This window comes from Scylla paramamosain, chromosome 19, assembly GCF_035594125.1.
Source record: "Scylla paramamosain isolate STU-SP2022 chromosome 19, ASM3559412v1, whole genome shotgun sequence".
In the NCBI taxonomy this organism is placed as follows: Eukaryota; Metazoa; Arthropoda; class Malacostraca; order Decapoda; family Portunidae; genus Scylla; species Scylla paramamosain.
The window spans coordinates 14,678,642-14,696,141 of NC_087169.1; the positions used below are offsets into that span (position 1 = coordinate 14,678,642).

Below are 17,500 nucleotides of genomic sequence, written 5' to 3' on the forward strand. Positions count from 1 at the left end.
CTCACCCCAGTAACTGATTCCTAAGCATCTCTTCACTTCTACCTCAATCTGTATCTCCACCCTGTATCTCCTACCTCACCTGTACTCATACCACCCACACCTCTGCCCCGCCGCCCACGCCCTCACGCTTCAGCCACACCCCCACCATAAACTCCAGGCCTCATTAACACCTTCCTTACTCCACACCGCCTCCTCCACTCCCCACTTGAGGAGCGCCGCGTCCACCCGTCACACTCCCCATCTGGTGACGTTATCCTGCGTGGGGTGACAACATTTATCTCTGGGGAGGGGAGGGTGTGGAGAAGCTGCGTCCCCTCACACTCACCCAGCGACCCTCTCCCCTTATCAGTCTCCTCCCCTCTTAAGGAACTCTCCCCTCCTGACGGCGCCTGTCCGACTGTCACGGGCATGGGCTTCTGTGTGTGTGTGTGTGTGTGTGTGTGTGTGTGTGTGTGTGTGTGTGTGTGTGTGTGTGTGTGTGTGTCGAACTTATACTGCAAGATTGACTAAGTTAGGTTAAGTGAAGTAAGTTTGTCAGGATAAGTTCAGTAAGGCTAAGTTGGGTTAGGTTAGGTTAGTTTAAGTAAGGTTGGGTTAAGTTAGATTGAGTTAGGTTACGTTACGTTAGGTGAGATAAGGTTGGGTTGGGTTGAGTTAGGTTGGGTTAGTTTAGGTTAGGTTTCGTTGGGTTACAAAAACGTGCACATAATACTGTCCTGAGTAACAAGTTCTCTATTTTTTTTTTGTCCTCCTCCTCCTCCTCCTCCTCCTCCTCCTCCTCCTCCTCCTCCTCCTCCTCCTCCTCCTCCTCCTCACGTTGTTCTGCCGGTGGCCAAATTAGGTTGTCCTGTTTTTCTTTTCTTATCCCGTCTGAGGCGCTTGGGAAAATGGTACCTCAAACTTATAATAATATTGTGAAACTTTTTTTGGTGGCATATTTCTTTTTTGGGGAAGAAGGAGGAGGGAGGAGGCAGGAGGGCAGACACGCTTGACTTTCCTTAGCATTATCTTCCGTCTGAGCTAAGCGGGATGTTGGCTGTTGTAACTAACTTGATATTTCTTTGATCTCAAGGAAACGCGCACGACCTTTCAGTATCGCGACTTCCCGACGACTCATAGACGTGTTTACGGCATCCCCACGACCTCCGTAGCCTTTTGATATGTGCTGCTTAAGTTTTATGCCTTACAACCTTGGTCTCGTGATTATGCCCACCTGCAGTTTTTTTATTTTTATTTATTTATTTTTTCTCATGACTAGTGATGTTTTGTGACTCGGTAGCATATTGATGACTTGTAATGACTCAATGACATTCTATAGTGGCATTCAACACTTTCATGCCACCTTTATAATATGAGAACTTTACGATTTCCTATAGTGTTGTTGTTACTTTATTGTTAATCTGCCATTTTTAAGACTAGTACGGTCACGTGACATTGACAGACTAATGTTACCTTCATGCCACCTAGTTACTTTCTCCTTACGATTTTGGCGTTCTGTCGTATCTTGAACTATTGCTATGCCACATCTGGGGTCTTTTTACGGCTATGCAGTGTTTGATAGTGACTGGAAGCTCCTCTGCCATCACTCTCCCTTTACCGTCGATATCACAGCAGCCTCTCACCAATCCAGCGAGGACACATCACTCTCACTCTCATAAAACCCTCTTCCTCTCTCGCTACTCTCACTAAACCCTCCTCCTCTCCCGCCACTCAACCTGCACCTTAAATTCCACAGCTCCCTCTTACCATTCCAGAGATGCGGCACTTTCACCCTCACTCTCACTCCTCACTCTTGCTCTCACATAAACCCTTCCGTGCTTTCAACTAACGCACATGACGCGCCCGGAACGCACGCACTCCACCCTATCCCCCACCCCCGCTCCTTTCACGCCCCCTTGCCGACACCCAACACCTCTCCGACACACTCCCCAGCATACTCCCTTATACTCGCTGACAGCCTAATAAGTGTCGTGGCTCGCGTTCCTGACACCACTTTCACCCCCTTCGCGCAGCCGCCACACTCACCCCCTCTCCCCTCTCCTTCCCCTCACTGGTATGCTGGAGGAGGAGCTGAAAGGGGCGGTGACAGGGACGGGCTGTACGATTGGGAAAACTCTAACCGGGTGTGAGAAATGGTTGAAAAAAAAAAAAGTGGGAAAAAATGGTGTGAAATTATTTGATTTAACAAAGGAAAGTGTTTGTTATTCTCCAGGTACTGTAAAAACAACTTGGACACACACACACACACACACACACACACACACACACACACACACACACACACACACACACACACACACACACACACACACACACACACACACACACACACACACACACACACACACACACACACACACACACTTTTGTATTCTCATCACTTGGGCTTATACGAGATTAGACTTTTCTCAATAGTTTGGTGGGAAGGGCGCTGTGTAGAAGGGCGGGGCAGGAAGGGGGCGGGGCGGAAAGGGAGTTAGCACCATCATCACGTTCCTCTGTATAATGTAGAAGGTAGTACTAGTAAATGATAATGGTAATGATAATAAATCACTGTAGACATCTTCAGAAACATGATTAATTCACCTTATCTGACCTAACGTAATGATGCATATGGCAGTGAATGATAGTGATGATGATGATGATAATGATAAGCCATCACTGCAAACATCATCATCATCATTAGTAGGAACGTGCTCAATTCACCTAACGATAAAGATGACAGTGAATGATAGTGATGATAATGGTGATGATGATAACAAGACTACCACCACTTGTACAATTCCACAGCATTCAAGTAACGTAACAGTGAAGACAATGAATGATGATGATGATGATGATGATGATGATGGTGATGATGGTGATGATAACAAAACTACCACTACCTGCCCTTTTCCACAATATTTCTCAATTTTTCACCTAAGTCGCCCCCACAAAACAAAAACAAAAAAAATAAAAATCCACCAACCTTTCCATTACCCAACCTCGTAAGGTGCACAGGTGAGCTAATTAATGTCACCTGGCGCTACCTCAGGCAATTGCAGGTAAGGGAAGGAGTAGGAGGAGGAGGAGGAATCAAGGCAAAAGACAAAGGAGTGAGAGATGGAGAGGGAGGGAGGGAAATCAGTTTGGCAGGTGAGGAAATTAGAAAACGGAATTGAATTGAAGCGAAAAAATTAAAATGACGGGAGACTAAATTGTGTGGGAAAGTAAAGAAAATAAAGTGAGGGAGAGGAGAGGATGTGGGAGAATGAGGGGGAGAGTTGGACGGATATTGAGGAGCAGGAGGAGAATATTGGAGAGCAAAATTGTGTGGGAAAGTAAGGAAAATAAAGTGAGAGGAGAGGATGTAGGAAGATGAGGGGGTGACTTGGAAGGATATCAGGAGGAGGAGGAAGAGGAGGAGGATGTGGGAGGGAAGTGTGTTGAAGAGCAGGCTTGGTGAGGTGAAGTGGAGGAGATGTGGGAGAGCAAATGAAGGAGTGTGAACAGTGAAGGAGTTGAGAGAGAAGGAAGAAAAATGATAGGTGGATGGGAAAAGAGAAGGATGGTGACAGTAATAGGTAGGTAAGAGGAGAAAAAGAAGAGAAATATAGACAGTAATAGGTTAGAGGCAAGGGAAGAAAGAAGAGAAATACAGACAACATGTAAAAGAAAGATGAAAGAATAAAGAGAAAAATAGAAGTGATAGGTGAGTTAGAAAGAAAGGAAGGAAGGGGGAAGAGAGGAGAGAGAGAAAAAATGAGTGGTAGGTGAGAGGAAAGAAGGAAGTAAAGAGGAAGAGAAGAGAGAAAAATAAAGTGGCAGATGAGTGAGGAAAGAAGGAAGGAAGGAGGAAGGAAGAGCGGAAAGAGAGAAAAAGAAAACAGAAGTTGTAGGTGAGAGAAGAAGGAAGGAAGGAAGGCAGAAAGGAGGAGGAAGAGAAAGAAAAAAAATAAAAGTCTTTGGCGAAAGAAGGAAGGAGAGTAGGAGGCAGAGAGGGAGGGGAGGAGAGGGAGGTTGAGAGTGGAGGAAAGGAGTGGAGGAGTTACGGTTTCCCTTCACGTTAGGGTTTTCTCTCCAATGTAAACAAACCCTTGACGGACGCTTTTTGTTCCGCGAGTAAAAAAAAAAAAACGAAAAAAAGAAAAAAACAACAAAATAAACGAATAAAAATAAAAATAGAAGAGACATAACATGCAGATTGAATATGAGCACGACATGACCAGTTTGTGGGCGTGGGGGCGTGTAGGCGTCAGTTTGGGAGGCGTGGTGGTGGGCGGGGAACGTGGGAAGAAAAGGAGGAGGAGGAGGAGGAGGAGGAGATGATGCGTAAATTGAAAGCGATTGCATTTAATTACTTGTATGGTATGCGAATCTCTATCTCTCTCTCTCTCTCTCTCTCTCTCTCTCTCTCTCTCTCTCTCTCTCTCTCTCTCTCTCTCTCTCTCTCTCTCTCTCTCTCTCTCTCTCTCTCTCTCCACTTTGTAGCAACTGACCTTTTCTCTCTTCACCTTGCTTGCCTCTCTCCACTCCTCCACTCGCCTCCTCCACTGAGATTAAATTTCCTCCAGTTATTCTCCATGCTTTCCTACCTCCTCCTCCTCCTCCTCCTCCTCCTACTCCTCCTCCTCCTCCTCCATCTCTCCATCTCTCTCTCTCTTTCTTGCTGTCCTTCACATTCAAGGCCGCCCACTTGTGTACATTTGTGTATTTGTGTGTCTGTAAGTGAATGAGTGTGTGTGTGTGTGTGTGTGTGTGTGTGTGTGTGTGTGTGTGTGTGTGTGTGTGTGTGTGTGTGTGTGTGTGTGTGTGTGTGTGTCAAAGGATAATGAAACATGTACGCCAAGACACGAGAGAGAGAGAGAGAGAGAGAGAGAGAGAGAGAGAGAGAGAGAGAGAGAGAGAGAGAGAGAGAGAGAATGTAAAAAAGAGGAAAAAGAGGAGGATAAAGAGGGTAAGGAGGAGAAGAGGGAGGAAGAGGAGGAAAATGTATGCATGACTAATCTAAACGAGGAATAAAAATAGGGAAAATACGAGAGGATAAATTCCGAATGGAGAGAAGGAAAGGAGCAAAAAATAGCTATAATTGAAGAAAATGAGAGAAAGAATGACAGGTGGAGAGAAAGAGAAAGACAAGGAGAAGAAAAGGAGGGGGAGAGAACATTAGGTGAGTAGCAGGACAGGAAAGGTGGCTGGGATAGGTGGAGGAGGAGGAGGAGGAGGAGGAGGAGGAGGAGGAGGAGGAGGAGGAGGAGGAGGAGGAGGTTAAGGGAGCCAGACAGATGAGAGTCAGAAGTTTAGAATTGCCTCTTGTACTCCACCCCTTCCCTCCCCTCCCTTCCCCTCCCCACTCCTTTACCTTCCCTCCCCCTCTCCCCTTCACCTCTCCCTGCCTCTCTCCCTCCATTTCATTCTATCCTATTCCACTTCCTCTGCACGTTCCTCCATCTTTTCTCCACCTCGTCCCTACCATTCATTTTCTTTTTTTTTTCTTGCCCCTCCTCCTCCTCCTCCTCCTCCTCCTCCTCCTCCTCCTCCTCCTCCTCCTCCTCCTCCTCCTCCTCCTCCTCCTCCTCCTGTTCTTAGTCTCAAGCACCTCCGCGTACCGTCATAAAACTAGAAACAAAAGAGAAACTACAAAAGCAGCGATAATAAAACAAGTGCAAGACGAAGGGCAATAAATGCATAAACTAAAATTAAGTTTCGCTATTTTCATTAAACGTCTGTCTTTTTTTTTTCTTCTTTGTGTTTTCATTTGTTAACTTTCTTGCTTTTGTCCTTTTGTTGTCTTCATGGCCACGGACGAGAGAGAGAGAGAGAGAGAGAGAGAGAGAGAGAGAGAGAGAGAGAGAGAGAGAGAGAGATAGTGGTTGTGGTGATGGTGGTTGTTTAGTTATGGTATATTTAGTGGTGGTAGTAGTAGTAGTAGCAGCAGTAGTAGTAGTAGTAGTAGTAGTAGTAGTAATAGTAGTAGTAAAATATTAGTGATGACAGTAGTAGTTCTAGAAGTAATAGGAAGTGGTGTGAATAGTAGTAGTAGTAGTAGTAGTAGTAGTAGTAGTAGTAGTAGTGACAGTAGTAATAATAGTAATAGCTGTAGTAAGGTAAATGATGGCGGTAGTGGTGATGTTAGTAGGAGTAGCTGTATGAGTGTATTGTGGTGTGTGTTCTGTGGTGATGCACGTTGCCATTTGTGGTGGTGTAAGTGGTGGTGACTGCCATTAAGCCCCGCCACTAACTCCCACACACTGAAAAGTCACGAGGTATGTGTTTGTGTGTGTGTGTGTGTGTGTGTGTGTGTGTGTCAATGTTTAGGTGTGTGGGGGGGTGAGGGTATCAAGTGGGTGTTAGTCAATAAACGAGATGATGGTTAGAGAGAGAGAGAGAGAGAGAGAGAGAGAGAGAGAGAGAGAGAGAGAGAGAGAGAGAGAGAGAGAGAGAGAGAGAGAGAGAGAGAGAGAGAGAGAGAGAGAGAATTACGATAGACGATTTCAAGCGAGTAAAAATAGATCGTGTCTACCTTACATCCTCTCCCCCCTCTCTCCTTCACCCCCCCACACCCCTTACAGCTTTGACCTCCGACCCCCGCCCCTCCCCCTCCTCCCTCCCAGTAAGTGGCTTGCTCCTCGGGGGTCAAACTCTGGGAACTGAGACGATTGTGAAATGCCTCTTATTTTTTCCCTCCCAAGATGAATGGGTCTTTCTTTTCCACCATTATTTTGTTGTTGTTTTATGTCGCGTTTTGATTCTTCCACATTTTTCTTTCTTTTTTCCTTTTCCTTTTTTTTTTTTTTTTTTATCCTCGTCACCTTTTTTTTTTTCCTCGTCACCCATTTCTCACTTTTTTCGTATTATATCCAGACCGTTTTTCATTTCTAGTGTGCTATTTTGTCATTTCACGTGGCATTTCACCCATTCCCCATTTTTCATGTTATTTTTCACCGTCCTGTCCTTTCCTCCCTCCTTACCTGTGCCTATCTATTTACCTGCTTACCTGCCTGCTTATTTAACAATCTGTCTATCCATTTATCTTTCTCCCTCGTCACCCAGAATATCAATCACAAGCCGGCATGAACACACACCCTCCCTCCTCTGTTGCCGCGGCGCCACTGAAAACACTGGTGTCTGCCGGGGCGAGTCTCTTCCAGGACAGCGATGTGATACCTAACGGAGAGAGAGAGAGAGAGAGAGAGAGAGAGAGAGAGAGAGAGAGAGAGAGAGACGTATATATTTCATTTTCTCTCAAATACGATGCGGGGAAAAGCTTTTGCAGGCGGTGGTGTTGTGTTTGTGTGGTTTTGAACGGCGAATCTGGATTTCCAACGGTTCAGAGAGAAGATATATAGACATTTTTTATCAAGAGAGAGAGAGAGAGAGAGAGAGAGAGAGAGAGAGAGAGAGAGAGAGAGAGAGAGAGAGAGAGAGAGGTGAATGCATAAACTCTTTCGCCACGCACAGTAAAGGAGAAAGAAATCATGTTTGTTACGTACATTTGTTTCTTTACTACACATACATAACTTTTTTTTTTTTTTGGCTTTATTTTACCGGCTCACTCTCTCTCTCTCTCTCTCCCTCTCTCTCTCTGGAAACGCGTCTCGTACATACAATTTTCTCCCTCCCTTGTGTCTCTCCCAGAACAGACAGGGTGAGGAAGGAGCGGCAACCTTAGCATTATTACCCTCGTCCGCTCACGTTCCTGCGCCTTTTGGGGATCTGTAAAAGCCGCGCGGTCACCCTTCCAGAAATAAATCTTCCTTCGGGTGATTCCAGACACTGAGAAATAATGCCGGAAAAGTAAGACGCGCTGCTGTTCCTCGTCCTTCCTTCGTTGACTCCTGCGGGAAAGAGAAGGATGAAGGGAGGAAGAAAGAGGGGGATCTGAAATGAAACGAGGGAAGAAAGGATTGCTATTTAAGACAGGTTTTTAGAGATCAGGTGCGAAGTGCTAGAGAGAGAGAGAGAGAGAGAGAGAGAGAGAGAGAGAGAGAGAGAGAGAGAGAGAGAGAGAGAGAGATGACGCAAGGATTGAGGACAAGAGAAAGGAGAAAATACGAGAATGCTTGGTGAAGAAAGCTATCAAGATGAAGTGATGATGGTGTGTAAACAAAGAGAAATGTATTATATAAAGAAAGACCGAAATAAGAATAAGAAAGAAACCAATTATAAAGCCGTCATGAAAATATACCCGTGCAAACAAACAAACAAACATACACCCTCATAAATCACAGCATACATCACATTTGAATATTTAGGGGCGTTCCCATCTCTCTCTCTCTCTCTCTCTCTCTCTCTCTCTCTCTCTCTCTCTCTCTCTCTCTCTCTCTCTCTCTCTCTCTCTCTCTCTCTCTCTCGTTTCTTGTCTGGCTATCTTTCCTTCTTCAGTCTGGTTATCTTTTCACTTCACATTCTCTCTCTCTCTCTCTCTCTCTCTCTCTCTCTCTCTCTCTCTCTCTCTCTCTCTCTCTCTCTCTCTCTCTCTCTCTCTCTCTCTCTCTCTCTCTCTCTCTCTCTCTCTCTCTCTCTCAACTATTTAAGCGCGTCCTGAAGAAGTCACTGCGATGGACGTGCTGAGGCTGGAGCTGGAGCCATGAGAGGCGTGGGGCGGCGGGGTGGCGGGAGATGAATGAGTGTGGCTGTCCCGGGTCCTTCCGTCCGCAACATAAGACCCGTATTCAAAAACGCTTCGCTCTCTCACTACGACTAATTTACAGAGCCACAGAGGTGATTTGAAGGGTTCTCAAGAGTGTTTCTGCTGTTAATAATGCAGAAATCTTGTTCATCTGCCTCTAGAACTGCAAAAACACCCTTAAAGAACCTTGTCATTTTAACTAGAGCCTATTGAAAGTGGTGGAGGTGCGGGCAGGAGTGTTTCAGAATTATGGTCTTCGTAAAACGAGTGTCGATTCATCAGGACCCACATTCTCAAACGTTTCACCATCTTATCTCCACTACTTTTAACAGGCTTTAGTTGAATTTATTAGTGTTTTTAAGGGTGTTTTGAAGATTCTACATAGAGTTTAACAAGAATTCTGCATTAGCTATAGGAAAACACTTACGAGAACCTGACCAATCATCTCTGTGGCCTTGGGAAACCTTACGAGAGGCTAAAGTGAGATGGTTTCGAAATGCGGACCCTGGATTGCGAAGGACCGGCTGTGGCGAGGTTGACCTTAGCTGAGTAGGGCTGGAGGGGCTCTGGGGAGGCAGGATGGGGCTGAGCAGGAGGGGATGAGTCTGAGAGAAGCTAGGTGGGTCTAGAAAAGTTGGGTGAGTCTGGGGAAAGCTGGCTGAGTTTAAGAGAATCTGAGTGGGTCTGGGAGAAGTTGGGTGGATCTGAGAAAAGCTGGGTGGGTCTGAGAGGAGGCGAGCGAGGTCGGGTGTAGCCAGTCGTAGCTCTAATAAGCGTGTAACAATGAATGATAAAGGGGGAGTAAGAGGATAGATGAGAAATGTGTTAGTGGTTAGCGAAGAAGATATGCTTAGGTGGTTATTTAAAGTATCTTAGCTGGTTTATTTATGGTGTTTTGGGTTATGTTAGTTTCGTTTTTTGGGTTTGATGTTTGTAGAAGGAAAATATTGGATACAAGTTGGTATAATCCTTTTTCTTTTTTACTTTATTTATTTATTTATTTATTTTATTTTATTTTTTTTGATGGAGAAAGGTTTAGTTTGAGTTAATTGTGGTATTTCTTATTTTTTTTACGTTTGTGATGTGATATTAATCTGCATATGATATATTATCTCTCTCTCTCTCTCTCTCTCTCTCTCTCTCTCTCTCTCTCTCTCTCTCTCTCTCTCTCTCTCTCTCTCTCTCTCTCTCACATTTACACAGTTTTATCTTTCATTCCCCATTCTTCTTCCATCCACCTATTTCAGCACATTCCTCCTCCTCCTCCTCCTCCTCCTCCTCCTCCTCCTCCTCCTCCTCCTCCTCCTCCTCCTCCTCCTTTCCCTTCACACATTCCTTCAGTCTGTGTTTATCCCACTTGTCCTATGTAAATATTTTGGGACTGTACTGTCAACGGTTGAGTTTTCATATATTTTCCTAGTTTTCTTTATATTAAATTGTTGATGCTGATAGTTTGACGAAAAAAAGAAGGAAATGAAGAAGGAAGGAAATATGAAGTGAGGAAGGAAGGAGAGACAGGGAAGATAGGATGATGTTGAAATGAAAGGAAAGATGATAAAGCGACTGGAAACGATAAAATTAGAGAAAGGTAAGAGAAAAAAACAATAAAAAAAAGGTGAAATGTAAAAATGAAGAGGGTAGAGGGAGAAGATTAACAAAGAATGAAGGGAAAAAGATGAATTTATAAAAAGAAAGACGGGAAATTGAAACGAAGACAAAGAATGAGGGAACAAAAGTGAATTGTAAAAAAAAAGAGCTGAAAGTGAGAGAGACAGAGAAAAAAAAAGCAAGGAATAAGGAAATGAAAAATAAAATAACCGTAAACGTAAAAATACAAAAAATTACTGAGTTTATGCGAGTTTTTTTCTTTCCTTCCTCTTCTTACATCTTTATCATGCGTTCCTTCGTCAGCCTTTCGTCAAGTGTCTGATATATTTCATCGTTCATTTGCATAACTTGTGTATCAATATTTTTGTTTATTTTCGCTGCACTGTGTTGAGGCGAGGTATTGGATGTTGGTACACGGTGTTTATTTGTGTGTGTGTGTGTGTGTGTGTGTGTGTGTGTAGGGGTGTGGTTGGCTTGCTTGTGGATGCTACTCACCTGTTGAAGTCTTCTCGTTCACCTGTCTACCTTGTTAGCAATTCATCATACGTTCCTTACTCATTAGTTTATCATTTGCTAATTGACGTTTCTGCCTGTCCCTTACGTGTTGTTTTTATCAGTAATCTTGGTGGTTTGCTCTCTCTCTCTCTCTCTCTCTCTCTCTCTCTCTCTCTCTCTCTCTCTCTCTCTCTCTCTCTCTCTCTCTCTCTCTCTCTCTCTCTCTCTCTCTCTCTCTCTCTCTCTCTCTCTACTGTTGTTGTTGTTGTTATTATTATTATTATTATTATTATTATTATTAGTAGTAGTAGTAGTAGTAGTAGTAGTAGTAGTAGTGGTAGTAGTAGTGGTGGTAGTAGTAGTAGTAGTAGTAGTAGTAGTAGTATAATTATTGTTGTTGTTTTGTCAAGCAAAGGACACGGAAGCTGAGGAATTTCTACACACACACACACACACACACACACACACACACACACACACACACACACACACACACACACACTCACACCAAAATAACCAAAGTAGAAGGTTAGAAAGGTTAGATGAGGCGGCAGGAATCTCTCTCTCTCTCTCTCTCTCTCTCTCTCTCTCTCTCTCTCTCTCTCTCTCTCTCTCTCTCTCTCTCTCTCTCTCTCTCTCTCTCTCTCTCTCTCTCTCTCTCTCTCTCTCTCTCTCTCTCTCTCTCTCTCTCTACGGAATCACTATCATCAGCAGCACCATCCGGGTATTAATGGGCAGATGGGTGAGCCTTTATTAGCGTGTAGGGAGTCCAGGCAGGCTCGTTTGTTGCTCAGGACGGAGGCTGCAACAAGAAGACTCCCTCCAAATAGCACAGGCTCCACAATCTGCCACTTTACCCTGCACGACGCCGCCAGGACCTTGTTTTTGCTTTCGGTTCATTTTCCCTGTTCATTAATTTTTTTTTTTTTTTTTGCACCTTTTTCGTGTCGAGTCAGTGTAGGGATGGTTGTGTGTGTGTGTGTGTGTGTGTGTGTGTGTGTGTGTGTGTGTGTGTGTGTGTGTGTGTGTGTGTGGTGGCTCTAGTGCCATTTTAAGTGGCAGTTTTAGTTCTTGTCTTGAGAGCCACTTGAAGAGGAGTTGAAGTTTGTGTGTGTGTGTGTGTGTGTGTGTGTGTGTGTGTGTGTGTGTGTGTGTGTGTGTGTGTGTGTGTGTGTGTGTGTGTGTGTGTGTGTGTGTGTCAGTCCGTCCATCTCTCCCTCCACGCTTTAAGGCTTTTAACATTATCTCAGCGTCTTATCCCTCGACCTGTTTCCCAGCTAATCAAAGGTACAGCCCAGGTAACCTTCCCCCCTATTCCCTCTCACCCTCCCTACCTACTAATACCTCATACTTACCGTCACCCCCGCACCCTACCCCTCTGCCCCCCACTACCCGTATTACCCCACTACCTGTCTTACTTGCGTTACCTCCTACCTGCCCCAACTACCTGTGCCTTCGTACCTGCAATACTTTCCCATTACCTGTGTTGGTTTGGCACGGTTATTACACGGGGATTATCGAAGAGTCTTGTTATGTACGCATGTCTGAGCAGAGAGAGAGAGAGAGAGAGAGAGAGAATAAAAAAGTGAAGGGAATTTTCTCTTTAGTGATTGGAAGAATAAAGTTTCGGTTTGATTGGATTATATGGAGAGAATCAGGATTGTTAGAGAGAGAGAGAGAGAGAGAGAGAGAGAGAGAGAGAGAGAGAGAGAGAGAGAGAGAGAGAGAGAGAGAGAGGAAGACGCATTTGGCCACTAAATAATCCAACTCATTCATCACCGTCTTAAGAGAAGCAGATAGTATTGTCATTATTCAAAACAGATTGAAAGAGATATTAACAAGAGCTCTCCACCCACAAATGGAATCCTCTCTCTCTCTCTCTCTCTCTCTCTCTCTCTCTCTCTCTCTCTCTCTCTCTCTCTCTCTCTCTCTCTCTCTCTCTCTCTCTCTCTCTCTCTCTCTCATATTTTTCTGCGAATTTCCTACATACATAGTATAGTAGTAGTAGTAGTAGTAGTAGTTGTAGTAATTGTTGTTGCTGTCGTTTGTAGTGGTTTTGGTGGTGTTGTGATGGTGGTGGTGGTATTGCTAGTGGTCGCCTACTACATTATGGTCTAATCTCGATGGTGATTTGTCGTGATAGTGACGATGGTGGCAGTGGAATGTGGTACCGGTGGTGGTGGTGGTGGTGGAGGAGGAGGCGGTTGCGGCGATTTTATTTTTTATTTATTTATTTTTTCTTTTACTGGTAGTGGTGGTGGTTGCGGTGGTGGTGGTGGTGGTGGTGGTGGTGGTGATGGTAAAGGAAAGGATGAGACAGAAAGGGAAATAAAAAAATGTTAGAGAAAACATATAAAAGAAATAATGAAGACGGAAAGAAAGTTGGAGGGAGTGATAAAGCAATTCGACATGAAAGGAAGGAGATGAAAAAAAAATAGATACGAGAGAGAAAGGAGAGAATAATTAGTAAACCTGTATATAAAAAAAAAGTAAGAAGAGAAACATAAGATAATAACAGTAAAAGTGAAGGAGAGAATAGGAGAAGAAAGAAAAAGTTAAAGAAATAGAATATATATAATTATAAAGTAAGAAGAGAAAGGACATAAAGAAGATAAAATAAGACGAGAGATAAAGAAGGAAGGTAGATGGGTAAGCAGAATGTAGAGAGAGAGAGAGAGAGAGAGAGAGAGAGAGAGAGAGAGAGAGAGAGAGAGAGAGAGAGAGTGAGAGTAAGGAAGATAGGGAGAGGTTACGGAAGGAGGGAATGGAGGAAGGAAGGTGAGGAAGGTAAGACCAGGCATGAATACTTAAGAGTTGGCTGCTAGTGGCTGAGGTTCGCTAAAATACAACTATTAAATACTCTTCCTCTTCCTCCTCCACCTCCTCCTCTTCTTCTTCTTCATCCCTGTTATCCACCTGCCCCTGTTCCTCCTCGTCATCATCATGTTTTTGTGCTCGTCTTCTCTTACCGCTCCTCCTCCTCCTCCTCCTCCTCCTCCTCCTCCTCCTCCTCCTCCTCCTCCTCCTCCTCCTCCTCCTCCTGACAAATGGCCTTCAGTAGCTTAAAGCCGCGTAATAATAGTAAGCTTAAGTTGCCATTACTATGCTATGCCTGCCTTTCGTTTGCTGGAAAAAAGAAAATAATTGGTTAAAAGGAGGAGGAGGAGGAGGAGGAGGAGTAGTGTACATTTTGACACATCATGCACCTGCGGGTTGTAATCTCACACTGTTATTTTTTTTATGCTCTCTCTCTCTCTCTCTCTCTCTCTCTCTCTCTCTCTCTCTCTCTCTCTCTCTCTCTCTCTCTCTCTCTCTCTCTCTCTCTCTCTCTCTCTCTCTCTCGTCTTTTACTTCCTATTTTCTTTTTTTTATCTTTATCTTTTTATTCATTTATGTATTTTGTGCTCTTTTTATCATTTATTACTCATTTTTTTCTTATTTAATTATTTTTTTCTTATCTGTTTCAGTGTGGTTCTTTATTTTTATTTGTTTTATTTGTTATTACGTATTCTTGTTCTTATTTCTTTTTATCAACTCTTACTCTCATTTATTTTTTTTTTATTTTACTTTTATTTTCCTAACGTGTTTTATTGCTGTGTTTTCGTTCTTAACTTATTTTCTTAGTTTGTCTCGCGTGTTCTTATTTATACGTTTACCATCTTTATTTTAGAAAGTACTGTTTTTTTTTTTTTGTTTCCTTCTTATTTTACATTTTGGGGCTCTTAACTTGTGAACACTAACCTTTACCATTTTCCTTTTGGTTCCTCGTATAATGGTAGTAATGATGATGATGATGATAATAACAAGTTAGCAACAAGCTCATCAGTATTCCACACAGGTTCTCTTCTGCTTATCAGTTTTTTCCCTCTCGTACTCATCTCAGCATGCGTCGCCTCACCTCAATATTATATACGCTTGAAAAATAAGAAAAATAAAAACTTGAAGGGGAAAAAAAAATGGCAAACCTGAATTTACTACTTGTACTACCTGTCCCAGTACTAGTTACCTGTCGCCTTATCCAACCTGCTGTCTACCTGAACCTGTCACCTGTCCCTTCCCGTTTCGTCCCCGTCAGGTAGATTAATCCAAACTGTAAAGTAAAAAGGGAGAGAAAGATAAAAAAAAAAAAAGAAAGGAAGAAAAGTACCGTGTTCACTTACTTGTCTACCGCGGACCCTCCTCCTGGAATGTTTTAAGTAAAAGAGAGAGAGAAATACGTGAGTTTTTTTTTTTTTTTATGAATTAGTTGTCACCTCTGTTTAAGTTAAAAGGGGGAAGAGGAGAAAAAAATGTACCGTGTTTTACTTATTTGTCTCCCGCGAACCCTCCAGGAATGTGTTACGTAAAATATGAAGGAAGTACTTATGTGAGGAAGTATTGTTATGGATTACTAGTTGTCATCTTCGTAAAAGTCTAAAAAGGGAGAGAAAAAACGAAAAAAGAAGCATTTTGTCTCCTACGAAGCCTCCTCCAGGAATCCGTCAAGTAGAAATGAATGAAGATATGGAGAAGTAGAAACAAGGGAAGCTACGAGGGAGTGTCGTTGTGATTTAGGCGTCACCTAGTTGGGTCGTTTCTTTATGCCTGTCAGGTTGATTTGCGTTGCGTATATTTATTGAGGAAAAATCTTCGACTAGTTTGTTCTTTGTTGCTTGAGTTGTCACCCTTAATGTCTTTGTTTATTCCAGATTGATTTTGATTTATATTAAAGAAAAAAAGTTGAAACGTATTGAGTTTTTTGTCATATAGGTTTTCTTTAACTGTTTATTCATGACTTGTTCACTTATTCTATTTACGTTAAGAAAAATAGCAACGAATTCAGTTTCTGCTCGTCATATGAATTACTTTTTTATTAACTATTTATTCATGATAAATTTATATTTGTTGTATATACAAGAGAAAAAAGATGGAAAGTAACTCAACCAGAACCCAAAACTCCAGCGGCCCATCCATCATTGGCCGCCTCTCGCATATTGAAGGAAAGTGGCAGCAGCAGCGGGGCGGTCAGCGTCTGGTCCCGCCTCGCAAATGGTGGAGCGCCAAGTAAAGGCTGGACGAATGCGCGTAAAAAATGCCACCAGACGCCGCCACTCCGTAAAGATAAAAGGGAGAGAAAGAGGAGAAAGTTCTGAAAGCATTATAAATTGACCTAATACAGGGAGTGGGTAGTCCTTTGCCTTCCTTTCTCTTATTCTTACTTTCTTCCACCGCTACCGCAACAATCTCTTCCTCTTCCTCCTCTTCCTCCTTCTCCTCCGGCCCCCTGCTTGCCCGTTCCCGTCAGGTAGCCTCCCCCGCCAGCACCAGCCACCTGTGCATGGCTGTGGCCTGACCCCGGGACTCCGACTGACTGGAATTTTAAAAGAGGGAGAGGTGGCGATTCTGTCCCCTTCCTCCTCCTCCTCCTCCTCCTCCTCCTCCTCCTCCTCCTCCTCCTTCTCGTCTTCGACCCCTGATTCCTTCTCCTCCTCCTCCTCCTCTTCGACTTATGATTCCCTCTCCTCCTCCTCCTCCTCTTCGACTCCTTATTCCCTCTCCTCCTCCTCCTCCTCCTCTACCACCACCCACAACCACCAAAAATAACAACAACAACAACAACAACAACAACAACACCACCACCACCACCACCACCTCCTCCTCCTCCTCCTCCTCCTCCTCCTCCTCCTCCTCCTCTGATGGCTCGTGATGACCTAAGTCTCCGTTCTCTGGTGAGGTAGTCAGTTTATTTGTTGTTTTATCGTGTATAACTTTTGTTTTTTTACGTTTTCGAAGCACGCCTGGCTCAAGTTTTTATTCTTGATATTATTATTCGTACAGAGTTTATGGTTGTTATTTAGAATTTTGTGAGTTTTTATTGATTTATTCGTGATGATCATGATGATAATAATAATAACAATAATAATAATAATAATAATAATAATAAGAAGAAGAAGAAGAAGAAGAAGAAGAAGAAGAAAATTTATGGAAGATGTTTTGAAGTTTTAAGATTTTACTGATTATTTATTCAGTAAGGTGATGATGATATGCAGTGATAATAATAATAATAATAGTAATAATAATAATAATAATGAGAAGAAGGAAGAAGACGTAGAAAGATATATTTATTACTATTACTACTCTTTAGTGGAACACACACACACACACACACACACACACACACACACACACACACACACACACACACACACACACACACACACACACACACACACACACACACACACACACACACACACACACACACACACACACACACAAGGACAGACGGACAGGCGGCCACACACAGCAGGGGGGTGAGTGGGGGGGGGAGGGTTATGCCCGTGGAAGCCCTGACCCGCGCCATTGTTCCTCAAAACCCGAGCTTTCCCGTGAGTCTTGTTTATTTACCGCCAGCAATTATCTCTTCGCAGTGTTGCCAGTTAAGAGTGAGTGGCTGTGAGGGTCTGTTGTACTGTGTGTTGGAATTGGCAATGCTGCACTAAATTTCTCTCTCTCTCTCTCTCTCTCTCTCTCTCTCTCTCTCTCTCTCTCTCTCTCTCTCTCTCTCTCTCTCTCTCTCTCTCTCTCTCTCTCTCTCTCTCTCTCTCTCTCTCTCTCTCTCTCTCTGCATATTTATCTTGCAGTGTTTAATTTTGCTGACATTTAAGTCTTCCTTTTCTCTTCTGATTCCTCCTCCTCCTCCTCCTCCTCCTCCTCCTCCTCCTCCTCCTCCTCCTCCTCCTCCTCCTCTTCTTCCTCCTCCGCTTCTTCGTCTTCTTTGTTGTCGTCCTCGTCCTCCTCGTCCTC

At 43.6% G+C, this 17,500-nt stretch overlaps 1 protein-coding gene across 4 annotated transcripts in view; it reads left to right on the top strand.

Moving 5' to 3' along the window:
• LOC135109688 (laminin subunit alpha-1-like) overlaps positions 1-17,500 on the top strand; it is a 70,344-nt gene that overhangs the window by 15,626 nt on the left and 37,218 nt on the right. The window lies entirely within an intron of this gene.